Source organism: Pomacea canaliculata, linkage group LG6 (assembly GCF_003073045.1).
Source record: "Pomacea canaliculata isolate SZHN2017 linkage group LG6, ASM307304v1, whole genome shotgun sequence".
In the NCBI taxonomy this organism is placed as follows: Eukaryota; Metazoa; Mollusca; class Gastropoda; order Architaenioglossa; family Ampullariidae; genus Pomacea; species Pomacea canaliculata.
Genome location: NC_037595.1, coordinates 2,232,367 through 2,254,267, shown reverse-complemented (window position 1 = coordinate 2,254,267; position 21,901 = coordinate 2,232,367). Strand labels below are relative to the sequence as shown.

The following is a 21,901-nucleotide window of genomic DNA, read 5'->3' as shown; positions in this document are numbered from 1 at the left end:
TTGATCGTCAAACGAGGGCGGTTTGCGTACACGAATAATTGGTTACAGGAAAAAATCTATTATTATGAAATATATGCTTTGGGTTTCATAAATCTGTAATAAAATCTTAAATAAGTAGTAGTTTCATTCTTCTAACCATATGTTAACCGTATTTCGTGTGCGAGCATGCATGTATGCTCTCACTTCCTCGATCAGAATCAAAATTTTACTGCTTTTCCAAGCAGGACCAGCCGCTACACTTGTATACACTAAATGTTTGTAAACCCTGGTTCAGCTACATGTTAAACTTAATCAGGCATTGGACCTATGAAATTATAACAACACATTAATCATACACAAGGTAATAGGAATGTACCCGTGGTGAGCGTGTACGTTTGAGTGTGCGAGATTATTTGCTCTCATCTGCTCAAGACAGGACCGGGTGGAAAATTCTGTCTGTTGCTGCTGCCGGACGGTCCCCCCTACGCCCGGACCGGGCATGGGACTGACCTGACCTATTTTTCTTAATGATCTTCAGACATATGTTGTGCACGTGAAAAGCACTTGAACACACAGAGAAAGACAAGCTCTGATATTGCATTTGCAAAAAAACAAAAAACAAACCTGCAATTATCCTCTTTTAAGTTTGTCAAGAATGCAGTTGAGGTGCGTATACCAGTGAAAAGCGCGGGAGTCGAGATAAACATTAGCCAAGGGGAGCTCACTCTAGAGAAAAGTAGAAGACGCAGACGACATCGGTTGACATGACAATGGAAGGAAGCAGAAGGGTGTGTTTAGAGAAGTTCAGAAGTCAGCGTTTAGGAAGTAATTCATGTCTAGTCAAGGTAACTTTCGTAAACCTATTCGTTACTGAGTGTGTTCGGTTTTATTTCTGGCCTTGCTAAATGTGTGAATCGGTAAATAATAGTTGGCTGATCTAACTGGTGCGCGAGAGATAGTTGTGTTGAGCGAATGAGAAGGATATACATGTAGTATGTATAGAGAGTATAGTATTAAAGAGTATTAATTTGTTAGAAATTATTTAGGGGGAAGAATAACTAGATACTGCAACCTAAGCGTGGTAGACCTTGTGAGAGACGATGAAACCGTCTGAGGTGAACAACAGTAGATCAAGGCGTTGTCCTTAACCCTGGCAATACTGTCTGTCATGTTAACCATCATGTAGACTCCATCTTACACTGTTTATAGTATCTATATTCCTTCCTACCTTCATCCATCGCTTTACCTTCTACTCTTGTACCTCATCTTTATGTTGTTCAGTGTGTCTATAGCACCTCACTGTCCACTGGCTGTTATCTTTCATTTATTATTATTGGTCTGCGTATAGAGTGCGATATATCTTGGTTGTGATGATGTTCATTCTAAGTTCTCATTATTATTATTAAATACAACCTTGTAATATCTGACCGAATATATTTTAAGGTCTTTTACTTTTTTAACGTGTGGACCGTTTATAATAATGGTGCGTGTTTTTAAATAAGGTAAAAAGAGACTTAGGGGAGGTAATACGTCTACAGTGACAGATGGAGATTTCAGGTTGTTTCCCTTGCTTTTATTTTATAAAATGTGTACATATTGTGTTTTCTATGGAAATCAAGCCACATAAAATTACGACATGCTCAAGTCGGATGGCTGGCTGGTTGTTTGAATTTTATGCCGTGTCAGCAACCAAGGCTATATCACGGCGAGAGATAGTTATAGTACACAGAAAAGTTAAAAAAGACACCCAGATATACAATAGCAACACCACACAATATAAACAAATAAAAGAGGAATAGGGAAAGTAGTGTGTTGCGGTCTAATAGGTCATCCTTAAACCACAAGCTGTAAGTAAAACTAAATACTTAAATCCATTGGTTAAAGCCCAACCATTAAAAAAAAAAAAAGAAAAAAAAGAAAAAACAGCTGCCGGTGAGGTGGAACTAAAGAAAAACCAAAGAGCAAGTTGCGAAACGTGCTGGCAGACATTCTAGATGTCAGGACAAGTAATTAGAGCATAATGCAGCAATAAAATGTCCCTAACACCAGGAACAAACAGATCGCCTAGTAAAAGGTCGGGAAAAATGGATACTATCCTTTGTCTGCTGACTACCACATCCCGCCGGTAAGTGTATTGACGGATAAAAGCTAAAATTCGAATAAAGATTTCGTAGCGAAAGGCAACACTATATGCACACACACACACACACACACACACACACACACACACACACACACACACACCACACACACACACACACACACACACACACACAGAGAGAGAGAGAGAGACACACACACACACAGAGGAATATTAATGATTTGGAAGTGTGCGAGCGTGATCAAATACTTGAATAAATACTTGAATAAAGGGGGGTAAGTATTATATTTTTCATAACTATTTTTTTCTCTTATGCTAAAACCATTTAAAGAAATTCAGCCAATATTTAGTCACATAGTCTCAAAACGTAAAAGGAGAAGAACGAGGTGGAGCACTTTTCTGCAATATTTATAACCGCTCATTTCTTTTTGACATTGTATTAGTGTGTGTTTAGTGCACCCGATTGTGGTAAAGGTCATTTGTTAGAGAGCTCTGTCCAGTTGCTGAAAAACTTTTCTTTCTTTTATGCTAAAAACATTTAAAGTAATTCAGCGTTCAATTTATAGTGTAACAGCAAGAGTTCTCTTCTCCCTGTCCTACACAGCCAATCTGCCGGCCTCCAGATGCCGTCAGCGGAGACTACAGAAATTATTGATTGTGGACTCATAGGAAGATTCGAGTGGAGTATCAGGTACCAAGGTGTTGCTCCAGCGGACTACCTTCGGTGAGTAAGAGTCAGGACGGAAGGATACTCCTCTGGTGTAAACAAAGCTTAAGGGGGAAGTAACCCTAAGTAGTAAGATATTTTTTTAATTTTTCATGGGGACCTCTAGGCTGAATTAGGGGAGATAGATAACTTCTGCTCTAGGACTAGAGAAATATCCTAGTCCATCTGACGAAGATTCCAAAAGCCGCAGGAAACTTCTGTGAACTGGGTTCTAGGTCAACACTAAAACCTCGGATTCTTCTGCAGTTGGGGGCTACTCTGTTGCATAACTCTCATCCATCCTCATTCATGCAGCCAGGGGGGGGGACAACTCATGCAAACCCTAACACAGTCGGGGGAAATAATATTGCATGTGGTGTATCATCACCGTGCATAATAGGTACACATATTAAAAAGGAAAATTTTGATTTGTATGATTACAGAGTATAGTGTTCTTATTAAAGTTTTAACGCATTTTCTCGCTCACTCACTCGCTTTCTCTCATACGCGAAGACAAACTTGGTTAAAAACATGCAAAAAACTTATTTAATATATTACAAATTTAGCAAACCAGAAGCATCAGTTTACCTTTCATATAATAATAGAAAATGTAGGTCATTTTATTTGATGCATTGTCAAAGACTGGCATATCACAAAATTATAAATTGACTGTAATCTCTGTATTGGGATTTCCTGCAAAAAGGGGGGTTTGTATTCATTTCCAAGAATCTTCGGTAGACCTTGGGTCAGATACTCCAACTCCTCTTTACAAGAACTGCCATGCTTATGATGACGAGCGATACCGACATCACTATTGTTTCTTTTACTTACCGCCATCTCTAACCAGTTATTTGTGTATGTAAACCGCCCTCGTTTAACGATCGAACTGGTATTTACTTGTATACCACCCTTCTTTCTCCCCTAAAAAAAAACCTCATTATTTCTGTCTGTACATGTGTGTATCGCGTGAATGTACTTGTGCACTTTAAAGAGCACATATGTCTCTATGTGACTGCGTAAGTGTGTGTGTTTGTGCATGCGTGCGTTCGCTTGTGTGTTTATCGCGAGAACGTGTGTATGTCAAAGCGCTCATATGTAATTATGTGACTTCTTGGGCACATATGCTTCTTTGTCTCCTGATATAACGGACTGATTGATTTCTATGTCTGTACATGTGTGCAACGTGCGCATGTGTTTGTGTACATTAAAGCTCACATATCTCTCTAAGAGACTTCGTGTGGGTGTGTGTGTGCACGGGCGCGCACATCTGCGTGTATATCTGTCCTCAAGCATATATGTGATAATGAATAAATATAATCGTAAATTCGTGTCCCTGTGAAATAATATTTCATGCGCGTAGACCAAACGTCTTTATTTCCAAATACAATTATAATTGTTATCTAAAGTTTAAATCCGACACACGCACCTTTACTCTACTCCTATGGTCCGTGTGTGAAAGCAGTCCGTCTGTAGGTGGAATATCTTCTCGCTTAATAAGCTCAATCTAAAACTTATTATTGATTTCTTAACTATACACACTAAAACAAAAACCTAATAACTCGACAAAAGTAGGCTTTCTTTCACACAAAAAAAATTATTACAGCACAAAATACATTTTTAAATAAGTAAAGGAAGAAATTTTACTTTTGTAAATGATTATCAAGAAAATTTTACTTTAATATAAAAATTCTTTCCAAAAAACTTATCAAAGATAATTAAAGACTTATCGAAGAGAAAATGTTGTATAAAATTGGATTTTTGGTAGAAATAATAAAATAAAATGTATGTAAAACATTTATCGGTCGCTGTGTTCCATAAGACTATAAAATCTTAAACCTCACAGAGCTAACAGTTTAGCATCCTTTCAACAACAATAATGACCGGAAATTTTAGCTTATCTTTTTCTGACAGCGAAGATAAGGTTTTCTTGCCATGGAACAGTCCGTACTATCTCATCAGTTATGACACGTTTAAACCAGTGAATCTGGTACTACAGTGTTTTGCTAAACCGCTCTTTACACTGGTGGGCATTCCGTCCAACATAGTCAACTGTGTGGTCTTCTGGCGCCAGGGTCTCAGAGACCGGATGAACTTCTGTCTCTTCTGTCTGGCACTAGCAGACATGTATTTTTTAATTTCCGTCCTTTGCGTATCACAGATCGGTTCGTTCGTCGAACTTGCAGATGAGTTGTTAGGAAAAGAAATTTATGGCAAGTCCAACAGCAAAGGCTTGGCAATAACCGAGCAAGCGAGGACGATGACCAGCTGTATCAACCTCATCATCTCCATCGAACGATGTGTGTGCGTTCATCGGCCCCTTCATGCAAATTCCTTCATGAAAACTAGCAGCATGGGGCTGCTTCTTGCTTCTGTCTTCATCATCACCCAGTTGGGCTTTGTCTACAATTTCTTTCATTACGAAGTAATCTTCAAACAGAACAACATTACAAACCAAACAATCTTCTGGGGAGGAGGAGTGTCTAAGACCTTTAAAGATAATTATTTGTTATTCCGAGGACTCGATGTTTTCTTTTTGATCTGTTTACCTTTATGCATTATTGTAAGTATTTTTATTGCAACAATAGCGACTGTAGTGAAACTACGGTCTGCCATAGCGTGGCGCCGAGAGACAAGTTCCAGCGGAAGTGACAGTCAGGGCCAACAGAGGGCGCTCATCAAGATGCTTGTGTTTGTGTCGTGTGTGTATATTATAACCTCATTACCGTATGTCGCGTATATTTTGATCCCAGTTTTCTTACACGACTTCGACATGGGCGGTAAATACCAGTACAGCTTTTTGATCATGGCTACTGTCGCGAGGATATGTACAGAGATTAACTGTTCTTTCAACTTTATTATCTATTATCGACACTCATCACGCTATAGACTAGAAATTAAAACCCTCTTTAGCTGTTCAAACGCTAAACATAACAGCAAGTGAGACCCGTGTGTTTTATAAATTGTCAGTAAATTGAAGAGAGAGCCTTGAGCTAGAAATTCCCCAATTGTACTGAAAATTACACCGGGTGATAAGTAACCTGTGCTCCATGACACATACACAAGCACATGCAACACGCGCGCACGCACACACACACACACTCTTTGTTTCTCATTCAGCAATAAAACTGTAAATAGTATCTGTGTCCAGGCACTTGGTCTGCTAAGGAGAAAGAAAAGATATTTGCAGATGTGTACAATTTTCTCAAGTTCTGCGATACTTATTTAGTGACATTATTTAGTCTTCGTGGACATCGTGCAGATGGTGTACCTTAAGGTCATAACATTAATGTCCAAAGACAGGACAGGATTGTCGTTTTATTAAACCATGTTATCAACTTTGACTGACGTGATAGTTTACTTCAATGAAGCTCATGTGCATCGTTTGGCAGCACTATGGTGTAACAAATCATGGAGAGAGAAATTTAAAGTAAACTTGCCATCCGGGGATCTGTGAGGGAATTACACAAAATTTATGTCGTCAGTAATTACTTCTGTTACTTGTCTGAAAATTGACCTGACACATTTCTTCACAGTTTGTGCGTCGGCTACACCTACTGAATAGTGCACTGTTCGCCCAAACAGAGTTTATTTTGGTACAGAGCTACACATTAACCAGTGCACTTGTTTGTGTACAGTCTTTGTGGACTTGTGTGCATTTATGTGGCGTACAGCCTTGGCGGCCGCTGCCTTGCAACCTTTCGAAGACATCGAGTCTCTTATCTACCAACTCTCTACTCCTGTCTGTCTTCACAATCCTGAAATTCAAGATAACAGGAGGAAGTCGTTGTCTGGTGGATTTCAATCATCGCAGAATGTTACTTCGTCCGATCAGCTATTCCAGCGCTCTAAGGATTCACTCTCCGTCTGCTTGGAAATTGTCTACCATTGTCTTAGTTCCGCAGAAAGCGTCAGCTCAGCATTTCAGTGACTTAGGAGCTTAACATCGTTGGTCATTAAGGTATTCGAGACAATTATCAAAGCATTGATTTTAAAAGCCACTAACAATTGTCTTGACCCATAGCAATTTGCATACCAGTCCAAACGAAGTGTTGATGATGCTAAACTGTTTTGCTCCACGTTTTTCTCAAACACATAAAGAATCCACATGCCCATGTACGACTGTTGTTTGCTGACTTTTCATCGGCCTTCAACACCATTTAACCAGATATCCTAGCTACAAGACTCCTTGAATAGTGTTCCTTTGACCATAAACTAGTGTCATGGATCATTCACTTTTTGGTTGACAGGCAGCAACGAGTACTTGTCTCCTCACCTCAAGGCTGTGTTTGATCTCTGCTTCTATTTATTCTGTACACCAATGGTTGTCGCAGTAACCATGAGGGTCAATGTCTCATCAAATTCTCTGATAACACTGCACTGCTGTCTCTCCTTAGCGGGCCAGTAGATACACACGGTGTTCTTCGAACTTAATGTAAGACCAAAGACATCGTCTTTGATTTCCTTCGGAATTCTCCACCGTCCAGTAAATGCTATTAACGACAACGAGGTGGAAATCGTTCCTGCTTTTAAATATCTGGGCATTATCTTCGACAGGTGACTTGGCTGGGATGTCAATACTCAAACTGTCGTGAAGAGGGCTCAACGGCGCCCCTTCTTTCTCTGAAAGCTGAAGTTTTTCTTTGTCTTCCAACAATTTCTTCGGCTATTTTATATATCCCACATAGAGAGCATGCTGTCCTTCTCATTTGTCTATTTTGGGGGTGCCCAGAGTGCTCTTCAGACTCTATATAACAGGCAGACACTTCTGAAGGTGTCTGAAATCCTTTGTGGTGACAGGCATGTCCTTTCGAGAAAATATTTTCAACTCCCATCGGGCCGCCGATTTTGTGTACCTGCGTGCAGGACCAACAGGATGTCCTTCGTTGTTTCGGCCGTGCATCTTTTGAATGGGGCTTAGTGCGAATGAATAAAATATGAATGAAAAAGTCTGTTTCGTGCATATGAATGTGTTGTTGCGTTCTTCTTATCGAGCTGCCTCCTAATTGCTCTCTGGGACAAAGATAGTGTTCTCTTATCTTCTCTAATTCGGATGAATGTTGATACCATAACTTCTCTGTGAATCTTAGACTATCTGACTTCAGTTTATAAGAATTTCTAGTTTTATCATTTTTTAAACTTGGTACACCAATGCTGCCACTAGAGCAACATATGACCAAAAGAGTTTTAGTTACTGTGCAGGGGAACAATGGAACTCGCTCTCTTTCTATATCCGCCACCTACCCACTATTGAATCCTTTAAATTTCCACTGAAAACGCACCTCTTCCTTGGGTATAACTCCTAACAACAGTCCACACAATGCTCGTCCTTTCTCACACCCTTCCCCCCTTTTCGGCTTATTTTAACTTCCCTAACAGTCTTCTTTTTTTCAAAATAACTATACTGTCAGTCCTTGTTATTTGGTTCCTCTTTGCGTTTTTTTATATTTGTCTTTTATTCGTCAATATTGTTGTTTATCCTTCCGTCTTATATATGTTGCTTGCTTGTTCTGCTGTCCCTTGTATGTTGTCCATGTCCAGTTCTTGTTCTTAAGCGCTAAGAACATGCTTCGTATGACTCCAAGGGACTGTACGCGCTCCTCTCTAGACACTGAAACGATAAATGTCCTATAGTTAAATTTGCACCCGACACCATACTTACAGGATTGATTTCGTCGGGTGCGTTGTCTAATCTATAACTCGCCTTGTGTTTTTCCCCACTTACTATACACCCGAACTTAGCCAACTTTGGAATCCACAAAAGACCCTGCTTTTTCAAGCAGGACCAGTCATCTTTGGGAAACGGTGCAAGCACTGCATGTCGCCTGTTATTTGTACTAAAATGACTGGGTACCACGTCACCCGCTGTGGTGTCGTCTGCCTCGTGCTCCGCCCCTCGCGCGACCAAGTATCGGGATGGAGCGGGTGCGGGGTGGATGCAACAAGCACTGTCAGCGGTACACGCTGCACTAAACAGGTACTCCCGCTACAGTTACGAGACAACAAAAACTGCTGCTAACCTGCTAAAGAGAAAATTTCCTATTGTGTATAGAGTGTCACTGAAAAGCACTGGCTGTGTCGCGTTACAAGCCTGGACACTGGATACATGTAGTGGCACAGATAGCTAAGTGCTCCTGTCGACAGTTAATGACAAGTGGGGTTAGTGAAACGTGACTGACAGAAACTCCCGAACAGCTGGTGAATTGATTATCGTTGTATGTAATAGCTGGTAACAGCTGTAGATAAAAATGGAGGTATTGTGTCAAGATATCTGCTCTACAAGCCGTCGTTCTGCACACGTGACTTGCACCCGACTTGTCACGTCCTCGAAATGTCTGACCATCTGTCAAAAAGGTACCACTTGTTATGATCCTCGCACCCGACAAGAGGATTCCAGCTCATACGGCATGTGGCCAGTCTCAACGTGTCTGACAAAATGTATGAATACAGACTTTACTGAAACCTGGTACACGGGGTGTATAACAGTGGACGGCATATAGACTTAGGATATACGAGTACATTCAATCAAGTGCTGCAGGTAATAAGTACAGGCACAAGCTTATAGTCATCGTGTCCTACAGGACAGGTGGTATATATTTGGTCAATCAACATATAAACGATGTCTCCTGACCCAGCCTTTTGGGAATTCACGAAATATGAAGCGGAGAGGGTGGCGATGTCACACTCCGGTATGGATGCCCATTCAGTGCCTTGCACACGAAAGAAGACTTACGATGGATAGTTTTCTATGCGACAAACAAACAAAACTTCATCCAAGTCCTGCCCGTGGCAAACATTAACAAAGTGCATAGATGAAGAAAAAGAATTGAGCAAGGAGTGGGAGATTCGCTGAATTTAAAAACAATTTCTTAAAGGGTGAAAATGAGAGCTTCCAAAGTAGATGTTGTCCAGAGAGACACATGCAGGGAATACCACTTGGAATAACGGTGGTGCAAAAAGGGCAAAAGGCATGTTGCCAAATTTTTGTAATCTAACATGTGGCATATCGAATAGCTCATGAATATTTTTCGGAAAAGCAGAGTGTGTATTTTCAACATTCTTTTGCATAATTAACAAATAAAGCAAAAATAAAAGATTCAAATAAGAGAAATATCTTGAATTGGTTATGGTTTTGAAAATGCACCTGCTTTCGACATGTGAACGGCCGTTTTAAAGTTAGGTGAAACAGAAATATGATTTTTAAAATATTTTTTCTGACAGTATGCATTTGAAAGACAGCATGTTGTATCAGATTTTTTTAGAAATATATGTCTGCAAACTTTCTGGTGAGTTTGGTCAGCCAATCAGTCAGGTCCGTCCAGTCTAGGTCAGTCAGCCAATCTAAAAAATAAGCAAAAGTGAAGTAGGCATAAGATGAACTAATTTCCAATTAGAAAAGTTTTCGTGCATGTCAATATACCTTGGTACAACTGGGCTACAAGTGATCTCATGTTAATTGAGAGATCGATACTCAAAGGCGTGCCTTATAGATACAACAGGGCGGTAAACAGATAAATTAAATAGATTTTGCTACATGGGAAATGGGAACAGATGTACAAACACAGGGCATCCTGCTATTCCACAGGCACACGCACATTTACATGCATGCAAGGGCGTGCCCACGTGTAAACAAGGTTCTTGCACTTTATGGGTATGTGTATGCATGGCTCTGTTTTATCCAATAGTCACGAGTCTTACTATTCCCCTGGCTAAGCACTGAAAATGAAAACGATCTGCAGGTCACCCCAAAACTATCCCTTATCAAGCCGTAACAAAAATTATTTTTCATATGAGGAACTTGTCATGCTTCCTCTGTCATGCAGCACTACAAAATGTCACACTATGTTACAAACCTTCATGCTGACTGACACACAGTCGTGACATCTCAGAATTGCATGATGTCGGCCTCACTAGTTTCATGCCACTTTATGAAATCTTGGCTTAATGTGACAATAAATCCTATATTTTGTGACACGTGTTGACTTTCTCGTCTACTATCAAAATACACTTTCTTACAGATTCATCATGCCATTACTAAATCGTAATTACTCAAACGGCGATAATTCAACATCATATCTGTTGCTAGAACGGAGAAGGTCGAAGAAGAAGAATATACAGTATATGAACTCATATCTATATATAGCATTATATTTAAACACACGTGCATGCACAGGCTAAGACTTCATGAAGATTTCCCCATCAGTTCTCTTCTGTCTCTATAAAGCAAAGGCTATGCAAATGAATTTACACACACACACAGATCTGTCGCCTAATGATGAGTAATTAGAGGACAGAAAATACAGTTCTATGAAAGACGAAATCTCCCAAACTTTCATACAACAAATACCATCGATATACGGTAATTTTCTTCTTTCATTCCATGCAAAACGTAGGCAAAGAGTGGTGGAGGGGGTGTATGACTTACAGTTTTACCCTTTTATGATGTTACTGTGTAACTACATACTGAGTTGAATTACAAAATAAATAAAATGATAGAAAAATTTAATTACTAAAATGTTTTAAGCACAACATAAAACAAATTCTGAAAATAATAGTTCTGTTCACATTTGATTTACTCAAGTGTTTGACCACGCACAGGCTGAAAATTTATCAGTAATTATGGATGCATGCGTGTGTGTGTGTGTGTGTGTGGGGGGGGTGCTGGGTAAACACATTTCAATGTGCTATGTGGCTCTGCTATTTAGTGGTGTCTTTAAAACTTCAGTTTTATATTTTATCAGTCGATATACTAACCTTTGTTTTCTCTCGTGTACTAAAATAGCCTCATTTTAATAGATTTTTAAATTACTCTGCGGTCCTTCTTCAAGTGAAATATAAATTTAATTTACCACAGAATATCTGAGCGAGAAATAGCTTTAAAACTTAATAACCTTAACGAAAATTTAATGACATGCTAGTTTAAATACAAAATTATTTTCGTAAAAGCTAATCGAAGACGATTAACTACTTGCTACTGACAGCAGCAAGAAAAGTTTTTAAAGTTTGAAGTGAAATTCGGAAGACTATAAAGGCTTGTGGGTTTACCACAGTTCAACGCTGATTGGCCGGTTGGTTCAGAACGGAGAGCATAAGCTCCTTTGAAAGTAATTAAACCCATGACGATGAACGGTATTTCTAACATATCCGCTGCTGGCAACAAAGATGAAATTATGTTACCATGGAACAATCCGTACGATCTTATCAGTTACGAAACATATCAACGATTCAATTTAATACTACAGTGTGTTTTCAAGCCTGTCCTGACACTGGTGGGCATTGCCTCCAACATCGTCAACCTTGTAGTGTTCAGGCGCCAGGGTCTCAAGGACCGGATGAACTTCTGTCTCTTCTGTCTGGCACTAGCAGATCTGTTTTATTTACTTTCCGTTCTTTGCTTGACACAGATTGGTCCATTTGTTGAACTTGTAGATTTGATGCTGGGAAAAGAAATTTATTTCAAGTCCCAGACATATGGCTTAGCGATTGGCGACCAGTCCCGGACAATGACTAGTTGTATCAACCTCGTTATCAGCATTGAACGATGTGTGTGCGTTTATCTTCCCCTTCGTGCAGCTACCCTGATGAAAACTAGCACCATGGGGGCGCTGCTTGCTTTCATCTTCGTCTTCACACAGCTGGGGTTTGTGTACAATTTTTTGCATTACGAATTAGTATCGAAACGGAACAATATTACAAACCAGACAGTCTTCTATGGTTCGGAAGTGTCAAAGACTTTCAAAGATAATTATTTCTTATTTCGAGCGTTTGATGTTATATTTCTGACAATTTTACCTGTATGCATATTCGTATGCATTTTCGTTGCATCGTTAGCGACTGTCGTGAAACTACGGTCTGCCATTGCTTGGCGTCAGGAAACAAGTTCCAGTAAAAGTGACCGACAGGGCCAACAGAGGGCGCTCATCAAGATGCTTGTGCTTGTTTCTTGTGTATATATTACAACCTCATTGCCGTACGTCACTTATATTTTGATTTCAGTCTTTTTATCTGACTTTGATGTTGGCGGTAAATACCAGAACAGCTTTTTAATCATGGCTACTATAGCGAGAATATGTACAGAGGTGAACTGTTCTTTTAACTTTATTATCTATTATCGACATTCATCACGCTATAGATTAGAAATAAAAGCCCTCGTCTGCTGGACGAGGTTAAAAGTCAAGTGACGTGACAGCGATGTGTTTCGGCAGCCAGTTTCAAGAAAAGAGCTTTAAATGACTCAGCCGCTGAAGCCTAGAAAGAAAGAACATGAGCTCTAATTTGCATTGTGAAACTGCACTTAAAAGACTTACCTTTAAGGTGTGGTGTGGTGTGTGTGACACTGGCAGTCTAAAATCTGGGGGTCGTGGGATGCAATTAGATGTCAGATAAAAATTTTAAGACTAACTTCTGAACGCAGACTGGAGCTGATTCAGACTGTACAGACTAGTTCAGTACTCGGCGGAAAGAAACCTTTATATTTCCAAACCTTGCAAAATGATCGTCCATAAAAGCAGTCGGTAAACATGATTACAAATGTTCTACAAACATGATGGTGTAAACCATTTTTCTAGCGTTACGATGGTCACCTATCATTTTCTCATGTTTAAAAGTTTTTCTTTAAGAAAAGAGTATCCACTTCTCACTACGTCTATAACCCGGACTGATCCGCTCTGCATGCCTTAAGAGAAAATCCTTCAGCCAGATTAATGGTTAATGGCACTTCCTAGCGCCAGGCAGTGCGTTTGTCTTTGTGATTCTATGGAAGAAACAACAGTTCCCAAGCTCTAAGTATCTCGTATGGAATGTGCTATCAGTCTATTTTTCCTACTTTCAAAGTTTTTCCCACTTGCAATGTCCACACAAGACCAGCTTTAGCCAAGAAGCGTTCTTTTCGGTGAGTTGCTCACCACTAAGGAAGGCTTTTCAGTATGGCCACGTGTGTTCTGTGCTTCACAGCTGCTCTGTTTCTGGACTTTAACTGGACCACCTTCTGAACGACATGAGTTTCGTTCCCCAAGGAATGATGTTCACTATACTTATTTATCAAGGAGCAAACGCACACTTACACGTATTTGTACAAAGAGATCTGGAAAATCGCCGAAGATTTTCATAATTTTCACCTACATGCTAGTAATATACTAATACCTTTAGCCTACCCTGCTAATGCCTAACACATAATCTACTAATATCTTTATCGTTCTTTTCTAAATACACTGTACTAACAACTAAGAGAAAGAGAGATGTTTTCGAAATCCATGAGCCGCTTTCCAGCCAATCAGACCACCTTGTGGCGGCATGAGAATCAGACATCTTGCAGAGAACTGGCCTATGGCAAAGGGGATGCTTTCCTCCCTCTCTTCTTTCTTTCCTGGCGTGAAAACGGGTAAGTCCCACAACTCTACAGAATCGCTTTTTCGACAGTGCGTTGTGATGTATCCTAGCAGTATTAACAATAATCCATATTGCAGTTGAGTTTTGTCACATCTTTGGGAAAACATTGTGAAAGATGACAGCTTCAAACTGCAAGGAAACTATCAACCAGTTTTGTTGTTACATGACTTTGTTCAGAAGTATTTGGTATGTTATCATTGGTTTTTTAGCGAATCATTCTTCTTAAAATCTGCTTAAAAATACCGTTGCACACGTGTCTAGTGGAAAAAGGAGTAGTATGAATGGTACACGTTTACAGTACCGTCAGGACATAATTTACCTGTCACCGTGCCCAGAAACACATTACTGAAAATAACAAGTACAAAGTATTAATCTTGCAAGTACAAAATAACAGACCTAGAGTTTGTTAGGCGCCTTTTTTAATTGGCTCGTGCTCCTTGTCCATAAACTTACATTTATTACGGATGTAAAAATAGGAACTGCGCATGCGCATGCAAACTGAGAGCGATTCAGTGTGCATGTAAATTATGACCAACTCCAAACTGGAGAGATTCATTGTCTACTTTAAAGAAGGATGTAAAAATGTGTCTGGATGCTGAAATGATACTGGATACTGAATTTCCGCTTCCTTCGTGGACGTTTTCAGGTAATATAATTTATAGGCATTGTATGTATATCTATATACAATTTAAACGCTTTCTTTTTAGCACTAGACCACCTAAATTTTGTTGTCTGCAAAAAGTGCCAAAAGTCTGGACTGCAGACACCCGGGTTATATGCTACACTGGGTACTTTACAGCATTCATCCGTCTAATACTTTGATACGCAGCTAAGCATCCTGCAATGCACTGGTTACTTTTCTCAGACTAGAAAACACGTCTGGGTAAATACTTGAGTTTCGTTTTCCTACTTCTTTTTTCAGCTCGTCATTATCATCGTCACCTTCATCCGATCTTTGCTAAAGATGTCATGACTGCTAGTCTCTAGTTTGTCTTTCCGTAAACACTCGTCATTCATTACATGTTACAAGCATTTACGATCACAGAAGTTGCTACATTCATTACATTTCACAGAGGCTCACCGCCTTTGTCTTTGTTTTAGTTCATTTTGCTTTTATCCCCTTACTTCTACTACTCCTGGGGGCTCTTAGTCTGAGCGGATGCAGCAAGCATTGTTCCGGCATGAAGAGTTCTGGCCCCAGACTGTTCTTCCGGTCCGGACCTCGTCCGTGACCTCCGTCAGTGGAGTCTTCAGGGTGGTCTTCGGATGTTGTGCCAGGCAAAATGGACTAATGGCCGTGATTTGGATTTTCCTGTCTTGAATACCTGGATTCCTTTTTTTAACGTTGATATTCTCCAATGATATTAAACCATGATAACGATTACAAAAAGTTATTAAGTGGCTGTACAGCTAGCAAGATTATGCTATTCGAGAATGAATCTGTTCAGGAATCCTTTTCAGTAATAAAATTTTTAGAAACAAATAACAATAAATTTTAAAAGTCAATTAAATCACTGTGTAAGTTACCGAATAAAGCAATTAGAGTGGTTACTGTGTTTTGGGTATAAGATCAGCATTGAAAATAATTTCTAATTGCACAAGTTATCTGGGTATTTCAAGCTGTAAATATAGTGCAGCGTATAATATATCTGGAGTTGGTTTCTTGGTATTATTATTAATAGTAGTATTATTAGAGCAATATTGCCTTGATCTGCTACGATTGTGGAGATAAGGATAAAACGTTAATCAGCTTGGGATGCAGCGTTTGAAAAACAGTTTGTTTATAGAATGAAGACACTAATAAAGACTATGTATGCGCGCGCGTGTGTGTGTGATAGCGAGAGAGAGAAAGAGAGAACTATTGGGTACTTAAATTTTGGGTTCTCCGACTAATACTTAGGGTGGCGAAGTAAAGAGGAATTTTTCATAAACTACCTTTACAGCAATTAAAGAAATTTTATATACTGATAAAAAAAAAATATCTCAGCGCGAAACGCAGTGAAAGTCAAGAACAATTTCATTATCATTATTTTATTAGCTTTGTTTTGAAAATAGTTGTTACACAAACGACTTCAAACGTCACCAGGCGAAAAGGATGCGATCATAGTTTTAAGTTTATTTTTAAGTTTTCTTAAGGCCTTCTTCAATAAATGCCTACACTGACACCATATCTGTGCCATTATCCTATGGTTTAGCCTTAAAGAGTAGATGATCCCGATATAATATGTTACATTTGTACGCTTGTACACAAAGTTACCTCATCAAACACATTTGAAATATGAATCTGTAATAATATATAGCATGTAATAATAAATAGAATATATATTATGCTTAATATTGAAGATCTTGTTTTGTATTATGTATTTTTTTCGTCGTTAAGAAATAAAATCACCTGGCGGAGTTGTAGCGAAAATTAGTCATACAATGTTAAGCCTATGAAAACGTTTGCTGAACGACTATCTTATGGATTATTGGTTCCTCGTCTAAAATAAAAATATCGCTGAAAATAATAAAATGCTGTGTAATTCAGCGAAATCATTAACAACATCGCGATTATTTTACTTAACTAATTGCCCACTAATATACATGTGCGGTTTTCTGAAGCTCCGTCTGTCAGGCTCTCTCACAAGCTCTACGCTCGAAACAGACCTACCTAATCCTGTCTTCTCAGGGTGCATCCACTAATAAAGTCACTTTTCTTGCCACGTAACTACAGACAGCGCCACTACGGCAACGACACACAGTGACAGAGTAGCGCGATAACACCATCACAGACATCTTTATTCCTTATTGTTCTTCTCGACATTTGCTTCACAGATACAGACAATTCTTTTATATGAAACATAAGTACGGGCTGTTAGTATTGACAGCAATATTATAGAAAAGGTTCATTCGTTTGCTTTGAGCGTTTGTTATAAACCAGCCCACACTGTGTGCCATTTTGATATGCGTATATGATTTCTTAATGCCCTGTGCACAAATCTCATTCTATTTAAAACCTTTTTCCAATAATCTGATGTAAGCATCCTATAAATGTATGATCTATACATAAATAATTCATTACTAAACTCAGTAACAACCTTCTTTGTAAGAGGAGAGATTTCAAACGTTTAACAAATACAGTATTTAAGTATATTGTTTACGTCACAACAATCATAGCATCTTCATCCCCAGTTAGTCGCATGAGCAGCGTTGAGTTTCACGGTGAAAGCTGCAGCGACTGAATAAAACAAAGGGGAGACAATAGCCCTTGCCTTTACCGCAAGCACTTCAGCTTATGCTCTCTTGGCTGTAGGCGACCAACACTTGAAATGAGAAGGGTAGTGAGTCGTTTAAAAGTCAGACCTAGACCACACTTCTAGAGAGACTTGTATATAGATAGATATACGGGTCTTAGAATTATTGATTCCCATGACAAAATATTTCTATAGTCTTTGTTTTCTGTTAACACTTCAGCGGGGTTGGGGTGTGAACACGAGGTGCTCACATTTTAAGTCAGATCCCAAGATTTTTCATAGGTGTCCTTAGCAAAGTTAGCAAGCACTTTCTTTCTTCATATCAACCAGACTCTTAATGAATCACATTATATTTAGTTACCTTTGCTATGATTATAGCCATGAAAGTGACATCAAAGTTTATTCTTTACCTGAGGTTTTTCCAATAATTGGTGGTCATCCCCACTATGGGAACTATTGTCGACTGAGATGTTTTGTTTTACCAGAGTACAACATCCTTTTCTCAGTCAACTACCTGACTATTCGTTAGAATGTCTGTGCGTATATGCACGTAAATGTCTATGATAAAAATGCATGCGCTGTTTGTCCAGGTGCATACGCGTACGTTTACGTGTCCTTATCAATGACTCTGTACCTGTCTCTCAGACTTCGTGTACAAATATAACTGAATATGTACCTTTACCAAACATGCAATTTAAGCCTTTACATCAAATGTCTTTAGAGCACATTTAACATTTTGAGAAAAAACGATCTGCCCTCTTCAGATAATAGACCCTAAATATTCTTTATTTGCTTAATTTTAAGCATTTAGCAAACATTATTAGTCTACACACTTTAAACTTTATTAAAGTCTTTTCATAGATAAAAATGACTACTACACAAGATATCAAAAATAAAACTAGTTTTAACGTTGGAAGAAATTTTCCCCAGAACGGGTTCATTTCGGTTTTGTTTGGTTTTTTTTTTTTTTTTTTTTTTTTTTTTTTTTTTGTTAGCGAGAACATCAATTACATGTAAGTCGAAAACAAATATCAGTGCACGCGCGCGTGTAAACGTTTCCTAAATGATTAGGGCGTGGAGGCTTAATGAGTCCTAAGCTAATCATCAGATAACAGGTCTTATTTGTTTTTAGTTAGTTTTCTTTACTTCCTAGCCTCTTACGCTCAAAATTATACACTAAACTGTTTGTACCGATAAATGCAAAGTATTAACTTTTAAAAATATGAACCAACAACAGATTGAAACGTTTAATGAATTTGGCTGAAAAAAAGTCTTCAGCTTTTGTATATTTTCCTCACTAAAACTGATTTTGATCTTTTTTCATTGACAGTAGTAGGGGGAATTATTTTTTATCTAAAAATAAAAAGGGTTTTGTGCCTTATATCTTTGCTAGATACTAATGTTTGATTTTCTGGCTTCCTTTCGAATAGAGAAAAGTGTTTCAAACTTTAAAATGAAAAGACTTTGAACAAGTATCATGAACACAAGTTTCTCTTTTTTGAAAAGCGAGGTTGTGTTGCCATGGAACAATGTGTACGATCTCATCAGTTATGAAACGTACCAACGGTTAAATTTACTACTGCAGTGTGTTGTTAAGCCGATCATGTCCGTGGTGGGCATTCCGTCCAACATAGTCAACTGTGTGGTCTTCTGGCGCCAGGGTCTGAGAGACCGGATGAACTTCTGTCTCTTCTGTCTGTCACTAGCAGACCTGTTGTACTTACTCTCCTTGCTTTGCGTGACACAGATCGGCCCCTTGATTGAGCTTGTAGATGAAATGCTAGGCAAAGAAATTTATTTCAAGTCCAACAGGTACGGCTTAGCTATCCGAGATCAGACCAGGACCATGGCCAGCTGTATCAACCTCGTCATCTCCATCGAACGGTGTGTGTGCGTTTATCTGCCCCTTCGTGCATCTTCTCTTATGAAGACATGCACCATGGTGAAGCTCATTGCTTCCATCTTCGTCATCACACAAGTAGGGTTTGTCTACAATTTCTTTCATTACGAAGTATTCTCTAGACAAAGTAACGTGACAAACAAGACAATCAATTGGGGAACGGAAGCCTCGAAGACATTCAAAGACTATTACTTTTTATTTCGAGGAGTAGAAGTTTTTCTTTTGACTTTTCTGCCTCTATGCATTTTTATTACTATTTTCATCACAACTCTGGCGACAGTCGTGAAACTGAAAGCTGCTCTCTCGTGGCGGGAAAAGACAAGTTCCAGCGGAAGTGACAAACAGACACAACAGAGGGGCTTGATTAAGATGCTTGTGATTGTTTCGTGTGTATACATCGTAACATCAACACCGTATGTTGGGCACATCTTGATTACGGTATTTTTGCCCGGATTTGACATGGGCAGTCGTTACCAGAACAGCTTTTTGACTCTGGCTATGATAGCCACTATATGTACAGAGGTTCACTGTGCTTTTAACTTTGTTATCTATTATCGGAATTCTTCACGATACAGATCAGAACTGAAAGCCTTCTTCTCCTGCACAACGGCTAAAGTTACATAAAGTTATAATATTGTTTTATACGGTCTGAGTAGCCAAAGTGAATAAATCGACCTTTATCTATACCATTTTGCAAAACGATATATCAGGTCTAAATTGGCCTTTTGTCCATACAACAATGTCAAAATAAAATATTATCCACATTTCTTTGAAGCTCCCATCGCAAACCTACTAATATAGTCACTAAAAGCTGATGTAAGAATGGCACTTTCTAATGAGTAAATATTTCTTGTACATGAAAAGGAAAAGGTTTAAGTGAAAAATAAACCTCCCTCTTTGCAGATATAAGTGGTGAACCAAATGTCCTGAAGAAACTATTTTGGAAATACATTGATCATGGTTTGGCTATGAATTATGTTTCAAGAATGTGTTGTAACAGTTGCTGTGAATGAAGTAACTTTTACAAGTTACAGGTTACTTTAAAAAATATAGTAAATTCCACACCTTCCACCCACCTCCAATTATTAGTTTCTCAGAACCATTGGATGGTGGATGTTTCTAATGTCTTTTCAGTCCATCTCCGACTGTGAAGAATGAACTTCGTTCTTGAGATCGGGGTGGGTAGCGTGCTGCTTCGAATGCTCAACAGCAAATAACTGATTTCTTTCTGGAGTTTCCTTATGCCAGTGCCACTGTAGGAATGTATGAAATAATTCTGTAGGCAATAAGGTAAAAACGCTTAGAAAATGTAACTGGAGAATTGATTCATATGCTGGACTTAAGATGAGGTTTAAATGATGTTCCAAGTCAGTATTCATTCATTTCTAATGCCCAAAACTAGCTTCGTGCGACAGGTTTTTTGTGGTGATTGTTACTTCACATCCTCCACTCTGTTTGACATATTTCAGTTATTTGAAAGCCTTTACTAGATTCAACAGGTAATGGAGAGTTCTGTTCGAGTTGAGTTCATTTGCAAAGTTTGTCAGATATTATGAACGAAATACTGAGTTCTATGAAAATGTCTTAATAAAGTTTTGTGTGATGGAGACATCTGTGTGGATGTCAAAGCAAAAGTCCAATATTTCTCCAGACTCATGCGTTGGGTAATTTTTACGCACAAAATCTGCATTTTGATATATATATATATATCTGATTGATTTTGCTGTCCACAAACAAAATTCCTCGGTTACGAGATACTGCTCGTAGACAAAACGCTTATATTTTGACATGTATAACAATACTTTGTTATCCCTCAATACTTTGCTATGCAGCAATACTTTGTTATAGCAATACTTTTCTAGATAGCAATGTTTTATGAAGCCTTTTTTTCCAATGTCATCGACTTTGGTGTCCTTCTTTTGTGTCTACTTTTGTCATCATCCTTATAATCCTTACATATTTCGTCGTTTCTGAAATCGTCCAGGAAGCTTTACCGACGACCGTTTACATATCTATTCTTCAATTAATAAATGTTACAGACCCTTACATACAGAACAATGTCTGAATAATGTCGCCATAAGCTAATTGCAGGTGACAGTGTCTTTAAATCACTAACCACAATCAACACATAAGTACATCTCTTTTAAGTTCAGGAAGACTAACAAGATTTCGATTGTGAGTCCTTTCTGCTTTCTTTTTCGGTTAAAAACAATCAGGCAGAAAGTGAAATACATTGATCAAATCTCGATGCATATATCCTAAATGTGTAAAATTGTACATTATAAAATATAAAGTATTTAAAAGGTGCAAATATTGGAGTGAGTAAGGCAGTTTAGTGGCAAATGAAAAAAAATATTCTCTCAATTTTACTCTATTTTATTTCTTTCGTCCGTCGATCGAGGCAGTAGGCATCTTCTGGGGAACTGCAAGAGTGTAACTAAAGCTTTCAGACCGATGTCGTTCAGTGATTGCGGCCAGTATTTTCTAGAGGGTAAGTACCATCACTTCTCCATCTTAATGATTTATTTTGCCCAACCCTGTTTGGCGACAGACACCCCTTCCCGACATCTGGGTCGACTGGGAACTCGTCCCTT

General features: G+C 38.7%; 1 long non-coding RNA gene across 2 annotated transcripts in view; it reads left to right on the top strand.

Annotated features, from left to right (window-relative positions):
* The first annotated feature begins 632 nt into the window (after nucleotides 1-632).
* The window catches only part of LOC112566577, a 44,098-nt gene continuing 22,829 nt past the window's right edge, over nucleotides 633-21,901 (top strand). For both annotated transcript variants that reach the window (XR_003099649.1, XR_003099648.1), the window contains exons 1-2: nucleotides 633-824; nucleotides 2,685-2,804. This is a non-coding gene — a long non-coding RNA (uncharacterized LOC112566577). The remainder of the gene's footprint in view (nucleotides 825-2,684; nucleotides 2,805-21,901) is intronic.